This window comes from Lissotriton vulgaris, chromosome 4_1 (assembly GCF_964263255.1).
Source record: "Lissotriton vulgaris chromosome 4_1, aLisVul1.2, whole genome shotgun sequence".
In the NCBI taxonomy this organism is placed as follows: Eukaryota; Metazoa; Chordata; class Amphibia; order Caudata; family Salamandridae; genus Lissotriton; species Lissotriton vulgaris.
In genome coordinates this window covers 750,365,804-750,380,624 of record NC_141691.1, presented here as the reverse complement: position 1 = coordinate 750,380,624, position 14,821 = coordinate 750,365,804, and positions in this window count along the sequence as shown.

Below are 14,821 nucleotides of genomic sequence, written 5' to 3'. Positions count from 1 at the left end.
AAGTAAAAGTTATGTAATCCTGCTACTTATGACAACCACAAAGCAGCACCACCAATAATTGGCGGCTGCCCTTCATGTCCATGAGTGTGGACTCTCCACACAGATAAGTGCAAATGGCTAAAATATTAGTGGAATTAAGTGGTGATGTCCCCTCCGTTGAATCAGGTCCCCAGGATATGCAGGACATCATGATGGCACAATTATACACAGTGCATTCAAAGTGAGCAGCTTCTCAGCCATGAACAAATATTGCAGGCAATTCGCCCCCCATCTCATCCCAGTTACCAAGAGTTCATCAAGATGAATGTTGAATGAGAGTGAAAAGAGCAAGCCTTTCAGAACTCCCAAAATGCCCCCCTAAATGGCATGGCGTTGACATTCTTTAATCATTCACATATCAAGAAGGAAATCATAATATTCTGATGATGTTAATATGTTCATACCTATCCCTATAACCTTACCTTACTCCTTGGCTCCCAATTCAAAGTTGGCAAACCATCACGAAGCACTAGAGTCTGCTTTCCAGCTTTCTGGTAGCCATAATCCTGTGGACTGCCTATCTTGACACCTCCAATTGGCCACCAGAAACAACATGACACCACCAAAGGTAAAGAGCATGAGGAATTTGGTGCACACAGCTCTGCCCACTAGCAACAGCAACACAGAAATGATTGCAAATATGGCCACAGCAATTAATATGTCATTATATTATTTGGTCATTGGAGTTATGTGGCAATTCATCCCCCTGATGAGGCACCACTGTGCTTTGGTGGACAGGTAGATTGCCATGCACTTGGTTAAAAGGATGCAGGTTTGCACTGTGTCCTGCATAGTAAGTATTTTGATGATGTGCATCATTACCAGAGTTGTGCTCTTAACATGTCATATTTAGCTGTACTTGGGCATGTAGTTGAACAAAGAGGAGTGAGCGATACGATATTTAGGTTTCTAAGTCATCGTTGTGAAGAGAAGGAAAGTGGAAGATAATTTTACATGTGATTGCGCCTACCATCCACGTGTGGGAAGATCCTGTACTTTGGCAATATGATATTTAGTCCTGTATGAGCCATATCCATCTTGGGAAAGAAAATACTTCTATGGTCTGTTTGTTTCAATATCCCATCTTCTGTTGCTTAAGAGTCTGGTTTTTACTATTTTCCTGAACTGTAATTGGTCTTTGTAATTTCTTGTCTTTGCCAAAACGGTGTTCCGTAAATTTGCTGACTGCGCCAATATGCTCCTTCTTATAGTGCATGCAGAACTATTAAAATGTGGTCATGAAAGCTTCAATTCAATTCAATTGAGGTGTTTTTGTATATAACGTAGCCTCTCAAGCGGGCCTCCTAGGGCTCCTTGGATTAGGTGCAGGAGTTAAGTTGCTGCTGCATTTTAAATCTTAGAAGCATTTAGACCAGGAAAAGGGGGACCCATGGGCAGAGTCAGTTTGAATAGTCTAGGTGCATTAAAACAAAGGTGACTTTAGACGTTAGTTTCTGTGGAAAATCTAAGGCCCACATGCATCATTGTAGGAAATTGCGATTCCTAAATTGCGAAAATTAAGAAATCGCAAGTTAGGAATCGTAAATTCCTATGCATCAAAAAATCGCAAACGTTTTTGCGATTTCCTAATTTTCCTTATTTGCGATTCCTTAATTGCGAATCGCAAATAAGGAATCGCTTTAAATTGATACCTATGGGCCTAGAGGCCCATAGGAATCAATGGGAAGGCATTCTCATTTTGCGAATTCACAATTAAGGAATCGCAAAATGAGAATGCAATTTCAAGGGTGCAGGGGGGGTCCAAAGGAGTAAGTACATTTTATTCACACACATGTCCCAAGGGCATGTGTGTGTGTAAAATGTAAGTTTCAAAAATGCATTTTTTTGCATTTTTGAAACTTTTCGCAAATTACCATGAAGGTTCACTTCATGGTAATTTTCCCCTTCCTAATTGCGAATTCACAAATTAAAATTAATCATACATAGCATTTAAGAAATCGCAAAATTTGCGATTTCTTAAATGCTATCGCAATTTGAGAAATCACAAAAAATTGAGATTTCTTAAATTGCGATAATAGAAAAATAAATGATGCATCCTAAAAAGTGATTTTGGAATCGCAAACGGCCGAATTTTGCGATTCGCATCGTTTGCGATTCCAAAATCGCTTGATGCATGTGCCCCTAAATGGGGATGATGCTTTTGGGTAGTTTGCATGGTGTAGAAATCTCTCTTCGTGACCAGGTTCTCTTAGGGCATGAGTGATAGGCTTGAGTCTATTTTCTTAGTGCAATAACTGTACTGTGCAATGTCATTAATTCTAAATTGTACATATCTGAAGTTAGTGGCGTGCTGTAATATCTTGTCCATTCACTAACTTTATTATTCCAATACCTATCTCCAGTACCTTATGCAGCCAGAGCAATGCTACATGAGATGCTTTTTCTCTGGTCTCAAGGTTATGCCCACAACTCATATCGAGGCAGTGCCGGAAGGGGGATGCAAGGGGATATGTTGTGGGAATGGTGGTGGGTGATGAGATGGCAGGTGCCAATTATATTGAAGGCCACTGAGGAGTGGCAGGAGATCAGTGGCGTAGTAAGGGGGTGGTCCACCCAGGACAGCACAAGTTTTGGGGGCAGCGGCCTCCCCCCAGTTCTTAACTGCCGTCTCGGGGCGGCAATCGCACCCCGCTCTTCAGTGCGGTCATCGCGGGGCAGCAACAATCCAAAGAATCCGCCAGCACCTCCTCCCACCCCCACTCTTCAATGCGGCCATAGCAGAGCGGCAAATGCAGGGACTGCCCCAGGAAGTCTGAGGTGTAGCTACCCCACTGCAGGAGGTTAAAAGCTCAGGAATGGGCAGGCCCATTTCCAGTGCTTGCTTTAGGGACCAATGCAAACATTGCTACGTCAATTTGATTTGTATATCCTGTGGAGGCTATCGAGGGATTTTTGTCTTTTTGGCTGTTTGATTTTTCCATTGGCATGCTGCATTGATTCATGTCTTCAGCACGGTTGTCTTTTCCTTGAGCCATGGGGTCTTTTGGTTGATGGTCCAAATTGATGGATATTTTGAACTGCTTGTCAAAATCTTCAGGATTTCAGTTGTAGAGCTGCTCTAGTCTTTGGATAGGTGGTAAGATAGCAGAGAGATGAGTTTTGTGAGGTTCTAGTGTTCTCAGGTAGTCTTGTTGGTCACTGTGGATGCAGTTTGTAGTAGTGTGGTGGATGATGAGGTGCGAGAGACACAGATGAGCAGTTTATGGTTTTTCAGTACACTGGCAGCTTTATGGTATTTCTTATGATTATAGTCTGCTTTACTGCTTTACTGGTTACTGCACTAGGTTGTCCAATCAGTAAATCTTGTGTAGATGTACTTTCAATTCACGCAACAAAGCAAGGCAACTCCGCTGCGTTGCGCGAAGGGAAGCAGCAGCCATACACCATATTTACTGAGATATGGCGCATTTCTGCTGTTCCCTAGCGCTAGTGCACTGTGTGCTGCCTAGCGCCAACACAGACACCCTTGAGCCATGGTACAAGGGTGCCTGCATGACAGGCAGGATTCTTTCTGTGCAGGAAGGCGCACCTCCCTGCTCAAAAACAATACTTACAGGCCTATTTCTCTTTCTATGTGTGCTACAGAATGCAGCAAATATAGGAAGAGTAAGTAAAGAGGAGAAATGAAGATATTTCTCCTTGTTATGCTCACTGGGGAAGGCATAGCGTTTTGACCCATTCCCAGGTTTATAGCTTAAGTAAATCTAAGAATACACCAAAATCCATGGGTGGACGCATGAGAACACCCATGCTTCCCCATGGAACGCCTTCCCAATGCAAGGCAGTGCTGTGCGCTGCCTTGTGTTACTTTATATTTACAAAACCACGCAACATGGTTTTGCATAGCTTAGTAAATACCATACATTATTTTGCGTCTGGACTGAGCCACAAAAATGACAAAACCCCAAAGAAAAATATTAGTGCCCACTATTGTGTAGTTCTGGACGAGAGCTGGCATTCTAGGAGGGGAGAGAAGTGGAGAGATCTGCTGTGATGTGCGTTGTTACCATCAGCTCCGATTTGAAAGTCATTGTGAGTTGAAAGAAGCGCCATAGTGGATAGATATTTGGGACCTGCAGTCATGGACTAGAAAAAGTCCTTTGATTGGCCTACAGTGCATGACAGATCTCTTCAGTTATTCCATGCTTGCTCATTTAGTGATGGCTGGTTTATTGGCTGCACAGTACTGGTGATGGACAACCCTGCCGGCAAATATGCTTAATTGAATGTAAAAGGTGTAAATTACAGTTGGCTGTTGATCGCTGAGTATTATGGTATTCGTTTTGGTGTGGGCCAGAATAAGTCAGCCCTTCTTAACTTACCTGCTTATCAAAAGTGGTTTTCTTGGTATCTGCAAATTAGGCATGCCTTGCTTACGGTTCTTCCTAAGGGTAGTACACACCCGAGTCCTCCCCGCTCAAAGACAGAGTTAAAGATGGCAACCTACCCGAAAAGGCCATGTCACTTATTTACAAAAAGTTGATCAACAACATGACAGATCCCTTGACTCGTTTTTAGGGCTAAGTGGGACCACGACGTGGTGGGACTGGATGACGAGGAGTGGCTGACTGCGCTGGCCTCCCCTCTGGAGGTGGCCATCTCCTCCAAACTCCGCCTAGTGCAGTTAAAGCTTCTCCATAGATCCTACCTATCTAAGCCCCTGATGGTTACAATGGGATATAGTTCAGATGGAGGCTGTGCAAGACAATAAGGGCTGGAAGCCACCTTTATCCACACCCTGTGGGAGTGCACAGCTATCCAGAGATATTGGGTAGCAGTGGTGCACCTGATGCAAGAAGCGTTGGGGCAGCAGATTGATTGTAATATCAAATTGGCTCTCCTCAATGTGTGGGGCCCTACTGACCTGAACTCCAGGGAGCGAACATGGGTTACTTTGGGGCTGATGGTGGCAAAAAGAAAGATTGTGAAAATATGGAGGGCTCAGAGCCCACCAAATATAGCAGAATGGGGCAAAGATATGGACTGGTGTATGGTCCCGGAAAAGTCCAAATACGAAGCCAGGGGGTGCCCGAATAAATGGACCCAAATGTGGGGGCAATGGAATGTCCACAGGGAAGAAATATGTGAACCGCCGAAATCGAGCGAGGATATTCTCAGTGAGACCTAAACACGTTCAATTGGAAAATGTCACTATTATTTTGAATGAATCATGCTTTCATGTATCACTCGCAATGTACCAAATATTGCCAATCTGTATACAACTTGATTACTCATATGCCATGCCTTGTTTTCAATAAAAAAGAGTTAATTGAAAAGAAAAGTAGTTTGCTTGTTGGGTAATTGCCAATCTGTGGATTGTAAGCTTAAGATTGAATTTAAGGGTGCAATGGTCTTTCTAAATACTGTGGCTGGGATGTGGGTGGTGTAGTGGTCTTGGAAATAGCCATGTTTTCAACTATCATCTGAAGTGTACACTCCCCTGGATGCTTCGGATGCAGGCTGGTAGTGAGTTCTGGAGCTTTGTTACTTGTACTTAGAAAGCAGAGCCTCCTACAGATTTCTTACAGTAAGGTGGTATGAGGATAAGTGAGGCAAGCCTAGAATGCTATGTCCTGCTTTGTTACAATTACTTCAGTTTAATGTGTAGGTATAGCTGTCTTATACTTGGGAGGTTAGTGAACAATGCAACTTGTACATTGCCCTTCTTGCTATAGGCAGTGAAGTGAGTGCAAGGCTTAAGTCATGTGTTCTCTAGCGCGAAGGCAGAGAAGAAGTTTTACAGCAGCATTTTGGATGTGCTGTATTTTGCATATGATAAATGCGGGTCCACCAAGGTATAGGCTGTTGTCATGGTCAAGCTTGGAGATAACGAGTGTGAGGAGGACTTGCAGTTTCTGTTGGCATCCAAGGAATGGAAAAATGCAACGTAGTGATTTCATTGTGTAGAAGACACTTAATTTTACGTTCTTAACTTGTGGTATCAAATATAGGTCAAAATCTATGTTTACACCTAGGTTCCTGACTTCTCTTCTTATTGATGGAGGGTACTCATGTTCCTTAGGTCACATGGGGGTAGGATACTATTTTCCGTCACTGCTCACAGGTCATAAGTTCTGTCTTTGTGGTATGTAGCTCTAGATGGTTATTCATCATCTGCTTGTTTAATGCACAAAGGCAGTCGTCAGGTTGTAGACCATCCTTTAAAAAAAAAAATATTTGGGTTTTAACTACATAGTTTTAACAGGAGAGGTTTGAATGATTTAATCAAGTTTGGTAAGTGAGTTAGTTAGATGTTAAACAATAGAGGGGATATGAGGGACCCCCGTGGGACTCCACTGTGTTGTGTGTGAGGAGCTGATTTGGAAGGTAGTATCAACACTAGTTCACTGTCATAGCTGAAAAACCAAGTATCTAATGTCATTAGCTGAACTCCATACTCACCTTTCACATATAGTACGTCTAACAAGAATTTGCTGTGTGGAATTTGCTGTGTGGAGAGATTGCACAACTATATAGGACACTGAGTCATGTTGTTCTTAAGCAGGCAACTTTCATGACATTTCCTGTTCCTAAAATCTAATTGGTTGTCACTACTTAAACTTACCAGTCATTTAAAAGCAATTTCCAATCAGGAAACTCCAGTATCCAAAATGGATTGGTTCTTTGATTAACCTATTATGCTGGAGCAAAGTTATCCAAAGTCAGGTTCTACTTACACTTGACTGACATTGCTCCAGCCTACACTGGCCTGTTGTGAAATATAGCCTGGTGAGATAATGTAGCTGCCTAGAGATCTCTGTTTTGTTTGCAGGAGTCAGATAGTCTGTTAGGTTAATGTGGCTGCTGCAATAGGCTGCAAATACTCTTACTAGCAGTAGTATGAATCCGAAAGGACTCAATATAGCAAGCCATGGCACAACGGTCTGCAATGACAGACTATCTATCTTCCCAAAAATTTTTAATATTTAAATAACCCTGCCAGACTCAACACTCCAATGATTCATCTCCTTGAACCAAATATTGTGAAACCATAATCAGGGGGTTTGAAGCTGAAATCATTTGTATGATATTTATCTATGTATTTGTTATTTGTTTGGGCGGCTAATACTCTGGGGCATCTAGGCGCTTGTCAACCAACATCAGGCTGAGATTAAATTAAAGGTTAGAGCCTGAAAATTCAGAAATTATGCAGTAAATAACCAGGTCTTCAAGCCCTACCTAAAAGACATCAAGTCTGATGAGTTTTTAAGTTTGTAAGACAGACGATTCTAAAGTCTGGTTGTGATGTTTAAGAAGCTTTTACCACCCCAGCTTGTTAAACCTGGTTTGGGGACCTCCACTGTCATATGTGAGACAGAACTAACATTTCTGATCGGGGTATACCAGAGTAAGTGGTCAATCAAATAAGCGAGTCCCTGATTATGCAGTGCCTTAAAGGCGATACAGAGGGCCTTAAAATGTATCCACTTTTCCACTGGAAGCCAACGTAAAGCTTTGCAGGCCAACTTGGCCGAGGAATATTTTGGGATACCAAAGAGCAAATGGTCAGCAGAGTTCTGTAAAACCTGCAATTCCACAAGAAGTGCTTTATTTATACCAATCACAAGGCCATTACAGTAGTCAAGCCCTAACCCCTTCGGTGCTCATGATGAGCTCAGCTCGTCTTGAGGCACAGTGCTTGTGTGCTCATGACGAGCTGAACTCGTCATGACCACACCCATTTCTATTAGGGCCCAGCACAGGAGAGGAATATCTCGAGCAGCCAAGGTGTTAAGGAGACTAATGCAGAAACCACCATTTTCTGTAGGTTTAACGGTATGTATGGAAAGAGCTTCCTCAGAATCTTCATTGTATAGCAGGTGGATAAGGTGATCACTTGATGGGAGAAGGACAGGGTGGTGTAAAAAATGACTCCCAGATTCTTCGCCTTAGTGGCAGGGGTGGGGGGGGTGAGCATCGAGGACCGCCAATCCAAGGACCAGATGGATGGATCTCTTCCAAAAAGGAGAACCTCTGTCTTATTATAATTCAGCTTGAGGCAGTTCTCAGACATCCAGCTCTCACCTGTCGCATGCAGGCATGAAAGTTGTGAGCAGTGTCCCCAGTGTTGTTTGAGACAGAAACTATGATCTGGGTGTCGTCTGCATATGACACCATGGCAAAGCCATGAGATTTGATCAGTCTAGCCAGGGGGACTACATATATGTGGGACCCCACATGGAAGTTTAAAGCTAGGGGACCTGTCTAGACATCCCCGTAAAACATTGAATAACATATTCAGATTTTTGTACATAGTCATTTAAGATCTGTGTAGTATGAATCTGCTTTTTGAAATGTATTTATTTCTTTGAAATTCAGCTTTATATTTAATCTAGTTTAACATTATAGCATTTAAATGGATCACTGAAACAATATCGACAGACCGGATATCGACTACCCAAAATATCGAAGCAAAATCATCGACTACAAAAATATCGACTACCAATACTTAAACAAGTAACTACACAAATATCGACTTCACAATATCGCATCAAAAAAAAATCGATAACAACATTATCGAACCCAAAAACTATCGCTAACAATATATATCGATCGACTTTCAACACATATAAAGACATAGCTAAAATATCGAAACAAAAATAGACTACTAAAATATCACAAAAAACATTATATTAACTTCTCTATACATCATAAATAACACAATATATAACGAAAAAAACATGGTAAATGGTAACATAACTCACCATAAATATATAAAATTAAATATACTGTAAACACTGAGTAAATAAGCATCACAAAAATTATAAACAGTAAATTTTCGAAAATATAATACATTCACGTTATATTAATATATAAAACATTATACATCTCACACTATAAAAAGAATTATAAAAAAAGATAGAAAAAAAGGCTCCACCATAAAAAAAACATTAATTGGCGTCTTCCATATAAAGCACATAACTCCCAAAACAATTCGAACACTCTGTAGCAACCAAAAAAAAACACCAAATAATTATGCAGACCAATGAAATCAACCAACACATTATAGAAACACTATAAAAATAAAGAAAATACTCAACTAGATAACACTTTACGCCACAAAACGTGAAGAAGGGGAAACTCTGCCAGATTTTCACCAGAAGAGAAACCTGCTACATTCAAAAAAGCCTACACAAAAGAAAAGTAAATGCCACTACCTTATAATATCTACTAACATTAGCACTAAAAACTAAAAGTAAAAAATTAAACAACAATAACTGAAACATTTCCTTTCCTTCTTACCATGTCTTGCAGATATATCAAAATTAGCGAAAAAAGCCCAACTTTTACAACTCTATCAACTCTAAAAGAAAAGTAAGTATATAAACTAAAATAACAGAGACAACTTTTAAAGGAAAAACTATCAAGAAAACGTCCTTATGCAAACAAATCCAGTAATACAAAATAAAACATATACAATAAATCTCATTTTCTTTTCCCAACAGAACCATCGACAAAATAAAGAGAAGTAAAGCATCAAAACACACAGCACAGCCCATCAAACAACTAAGAAAGAGGTAAATATATAGTTAAAATGTTATAAATGCAAATGATTAACCTAGAAACCATACTTAGGGGCCCATTAGGATGGCGGGCGGATTGCCCCCGCCAGGCTGGCGGTAGCCACCGCCAGCCTGGCGGGGGAAATCCGCCCGCCATCCGCACCTAAATTCCCCCGCCATATTAGTATGGCGGTGGGACCGCGGCGGATGGAAAGACCGTCCGCCGCTTTTCCGCCCTGGTCGCCTTGCGGCCGGGGCGGAAAAGGATTAATATGATGGCGGTGTCTAATAGACACCGCCAGCCATATTACAACGGGCTGTTTCAGATGCGGCCGCCACGGAAAAGGCATGCGGTCTTCAATCTGGGGAGACCCTGCGGGCCCCCAGAGTGAAGGATAGGTGGGGGGTGCACATGGGGGGTACCTTTGGTACCCCCCAGCATTTGCATACAGGAAGCAGCAGGCACCGAGCGGTGCCTGCCGCTTTGTGTATGCAAATGCATACATTAATTTTTAGCATTGTGGTGGGTGGTGCAGAGAGCACCGCCCGCCACAATGTTAAAAATGCAGTATGCGCCCGCCACTGTGGCGGGCGCATACTAATACCTCCCACGGGACCCCCGCCCTTATGCGTGGAGAAGTGTGGCTCAAGTGGTTGGAGCGGCAGACCCTGATGCAGAGGTCTGGCCCGGACCAGGGTTCAATTCCCAGCCTCGGTGGGTCTTGGGCTCAAATTTCCCTGGACCTGACAATTTTCGCCTTGGTGCCTATTCCAATCATGGAGTCCCACTCTGCAACTCTGGGCAATAGCTTGCTTAATCTCCACGATGGCCCCTCGCAGTGGGATGCCTGGCTTTCACCTTGGGGATGCCCAGTAATGGGTTATCTAACAAGGGAATACCAGGACAGGTTCCCTAAGCAAGCGCTTAGAAACCGGTCGGTGATACAGCGCTATATAAATGAACTACATTTACATTTACAGGGCGAGCGGTCCCGAATTCCGATTCCGACTAAGTCCGCCCGTCATCCTAATGACCCCCAAATATCTCTATGCAACATTTATTTACTGTAGAAAGAAAAAAGGAAAATGACTGAAGGAGCCAAATTTATAACTTCACAGAAAGGAAAAATGCTTTTATGTTATATGGTCTATACATATACACAAGAAAATCAGCATGAACTGAAAGTGTTTTGGAAATGCAGCAAATATTACTCTAACAAATGTTATGGTCGAGCTATAACACACGAAACAACTGTAACCAATACAACAGAACATAACCACCCTCCCAAAGTGACAGAAATAGAAATTAGACAAATGCTTGACTCACTAAGAGTAGCAAGCACTAGCACAGACCTACCTTCTACAATTATCCTTAAAGAACACTTAACAGTTCTCCCTAAACATGCATCAAGACAATTACCTTCCATCGAATCTCTAAAAAGGACAATAGCTAGGAAAAAAAGAAAAACTTCCTTTACTCCACCTGCCCCAAAAACCTTTGAGCAAGTCCAAATTCCCGCTGAACTGAGAGTAACTCATAGTGACGAACCATTCATCCGATACGACAATGCATCTAATGGAAAAAGAATTATAATGTTTGCTACAGCAGACAATATGGTGAAATTACACCAATGTGAAACATGGATGGTACATTATCAGTATGCCCTAAACATTTCTAACTGTACACCATCCATGGACACTATCAGAACTGCAATATTCCCTTCATATATAGCCTACTACCCAACAAACAGCAAACAACCTATGTTGAGCTACTAAATAAAATAAAAGAACAAACCAATAATTACTTCCCCAAAAAAATTATCATTGACTTTGGGAAAGCAATGATGAATTCAATTCTAAAAACCTACCCTTACACAGCAATTCAAGGTTGCTACTACCACTTCAACCAATGTATATGGAAACATATACAAAAATCTATACTAAGCTCCCAATACTGCAATGACAGCCTTCTTGCCTACCAGGTAAAAAATGTATTGTCCTAGCCTATGTTCCTGTTACAGACGTAGCAGAACATTACAACCTACTAATTGACAGCCCCGATTATAAAAAAAACGAAACAAAATTAAGCCCTCTATTTGATTACTTCTAAGACACATGGGTAGGAAGGCTACACAGATCAGGACACAGAAGACAACCTAAATTTCAAATTCCCTGGTGGAACGTCTACCTAAGTACCTTAAATAAACAGGCTAAAAGTAACAACGCTGTTGAAGGATGGCACAATGTGTCAGGATCCGAGACACAGGAACAGAGATGCTAGGTCCCAAATCCCACCTGAGAACAACCCAGAGCTCAATTTCACGAGTCTCTAAATTGTTACCTTGGGGGTAAGGGGGATATTAGATAAAATAATAAAAGAGAAGAGAAGAGACTGTCTTGGCTGGTTCCTTTCGTCTAGTCCGACCTGCAGACTACTATGGATTCTGAACCTGAAGGGAAAGAAAATTATTTTAAAAAACTGTTTTCTCCCTACTCTACCTTTTCCTATTTTTATTCTCTTAGATAGCACCTACCATTAACTTCCAAGAACTAGCCTCTCTCCTGCTTTACTTGCATTACGTACTGGTTGAAGACTACTTGTGTTCCACTTCGTTTTTTGTTATTCTTTCATATGGACTCTATGTAGTCTGATTATTTTCTGGTAAGCTCTCTTATGTTTATGTTTATGTATTTATTTTTATATAGCGCATATATCACCGTTCGGTCTCAGAGCGCTTGCTGGGACTAAGGATAGAGAGACAGGGGGCTTTTATCGGGTTTAAAAGAGCCAAGTTTTAAAATTTTTGCAGAACATTTTGTGGTTAGGGTCAGTTCTGATAAACAGTGGTAAGGTGTTCCAAGTGGTGGGGCCTATTTTGGAAAAGCTTCTATCCCTATTTCTGACTTTCCTAACCTTTGGGACTTTTAGAAGGTGTTTATTTGATGAACGTAGAGTCCTTCCCGGACAATAACCCTGAAGCTTTCTCTGAAGGTACTTAGGTCCCTGTCCATTTATAGACTTATGCACCAGGCAGCATATTTTAAATTTGATGCATTTTCGTATTGGGAGCCAGTGGAGAGTCCGAAGGCACGGAGCTGATGGGGTGCGGGGTGGGAGGTCAAGAATCAACCTCGCCACAGAGTTTTGCAGGGTCTGAAGTTTAGTTAAAGAACCTTCGTTCACATCAGCCAGAAGTGCCTTTCCATAATCAAGGCGACTGATTATAAGGCCCTGATAAATGGTTTCCGAGACGCAAGTGGAATCCACTTAAAGATTTTTCTGAGGCTTCTCATTAGCCCAATGCTAGTGTGAACCACTTTATTTATGTGTTGGGACAAAGCCAGTTTGTCATCGATGATGACTCCCAAATTCCTTACTGAGTTTTTCGGAGCTGGGCAATGGTCTAAAGACGGTGGCCACCATTCGTCCGTCCAGATTTTTTTTGGGCCAAACCAAATAACAGAATTTCTGTTTTCCCAGCATTTAGCATTAAATAGTTGGTCGTCATCCATTCTTGAATGGAGATCATACACTGTTGGTATCTCACTTTGGCATCTAAGTGGTTGGGGCCTAGGGTTATCAGGATCTGGGTATCATCGGCGTAAGATACCGTATCAAAGCCGTGGGCTTTGATTACCTTAGCTAAAGGTGATAAATTTACATTAAATAAAGTTGGGCTTAAGATCGAACCCTGCGGGACACCTTTGTCGTTTTCCACATTAGGCGAAGAGAACGAGCCTATTTTAATTTTTGACCGCTTCCCTGTCAGATAGCTCTGTATCCATCTGTGTGCTTGACCTTCGACACCAATCTCAGCCAGCCGTTTTAGCAGGACACTATGAGAGATGGTGTCGAAGGCCGCCGACAGGTCTAATAAAATCAAGATGGCCGATTGCTTGGCATCCAGGGCCAGCCGGATGTTATCCACTACCTCCAGGAAGGCGGTCTTGGTGCTGTGGCAACCTCTAAAGCCCAATTGAGAGGAGTCCAGTAGCATATTGTCCTCTAGATGTTTAGTTAATTGGGTATTAATTAAGGATTCCATTATTTTGCCAAATAGTGGCAAAAGGGAGATAGGACAATAATTTACTGGTTGCTCCGGGTCAGCATTATTCTTTTTTAAAATGGGTCTGACAGTTGCTTATTTCCAAGACACAGGAAAGATGGCTTGGGCTATTGATAAGTTAAAGATTGCAGTTATTTCAGTCAGCATAGCTCGGGCTATTTTTGTCAAGATCTGGGCAGATGCGGGATCACTTGGGGAACCTGATTTTACTTTCTTTAGTTTGTCAATGACTTCTCCCTCCGTAACAGTATGGAATTCAAAGAGGGGTTTAGACAGGGATGTTACTTCAGGGGTAGGCGAATTAGGTGGACCTGTGTGATTGTCCTTAGCATTCGGAGGTTCCGTCTCTCTGGAAAAGGCTTTATGAATTACATCAATTTTATCCTTAAAGTAAATGGAGAGCCTGTCAGCCCATTCTTGGGACTCGATGGTGAGTGGCTGGCAGGAAGAGGGATTAGATAATTCCTTTACTATAGAGTATAGTTCTTTATGCGAATTACCAGCTAATTCTATTCTGGTTCCTAGGTAAGCTTTCTTTGCTGTGGCTATCTGGCTCATGTATTCTTTATGTGCCAACTTATATAGCTGTTTATCCAAAGGATTTTTTTGTTTTACGCCATTTCCGCTCGATGCACCTCATAGCCTGTTTCACTAATTTTAGATCTGGTGTAAACCAAGGGGATCTTGTGTTTGGACATTTAGTTTGCTGTTTTGGGGCAATATGATCCAGTTCCATGTTGATTGCTTTGTCAAGATCCTTTACCACCTTATCTGGATCAGAATTGGGGGTCACAGGGGGGGCGTAAAAACGCTAGCAAAGGAGTCCGAGTTGATTTTATTCCAGGGCTTGCTCAATTTTTACCTTCTTTGAGTGGGTAGATTTAATCGCATTGACTCTAATGTTGAACTTTATTATCATATGGTCAGACCATAGGATTGGGTAGAGTTCGACAATTTGAACTTCCTGAGAGTTGGTACATAGGAAATCTAAAGTATGTCCGACCTTGTGAGTAGGACCCGTTTCTAATAACATCAAGCCCATTGCCTTAATGTTGTCCATTAATTCAGAGGTATGTGTATCTTGCCGCAATTCAATGTGATAATTAAAATCTCCTATTAACAAGAAATTTTTACATGCTAAAACATGCGGGCCAAAATTTCCAATAGCTGAGTCGCAAAGTGGGTTTTATT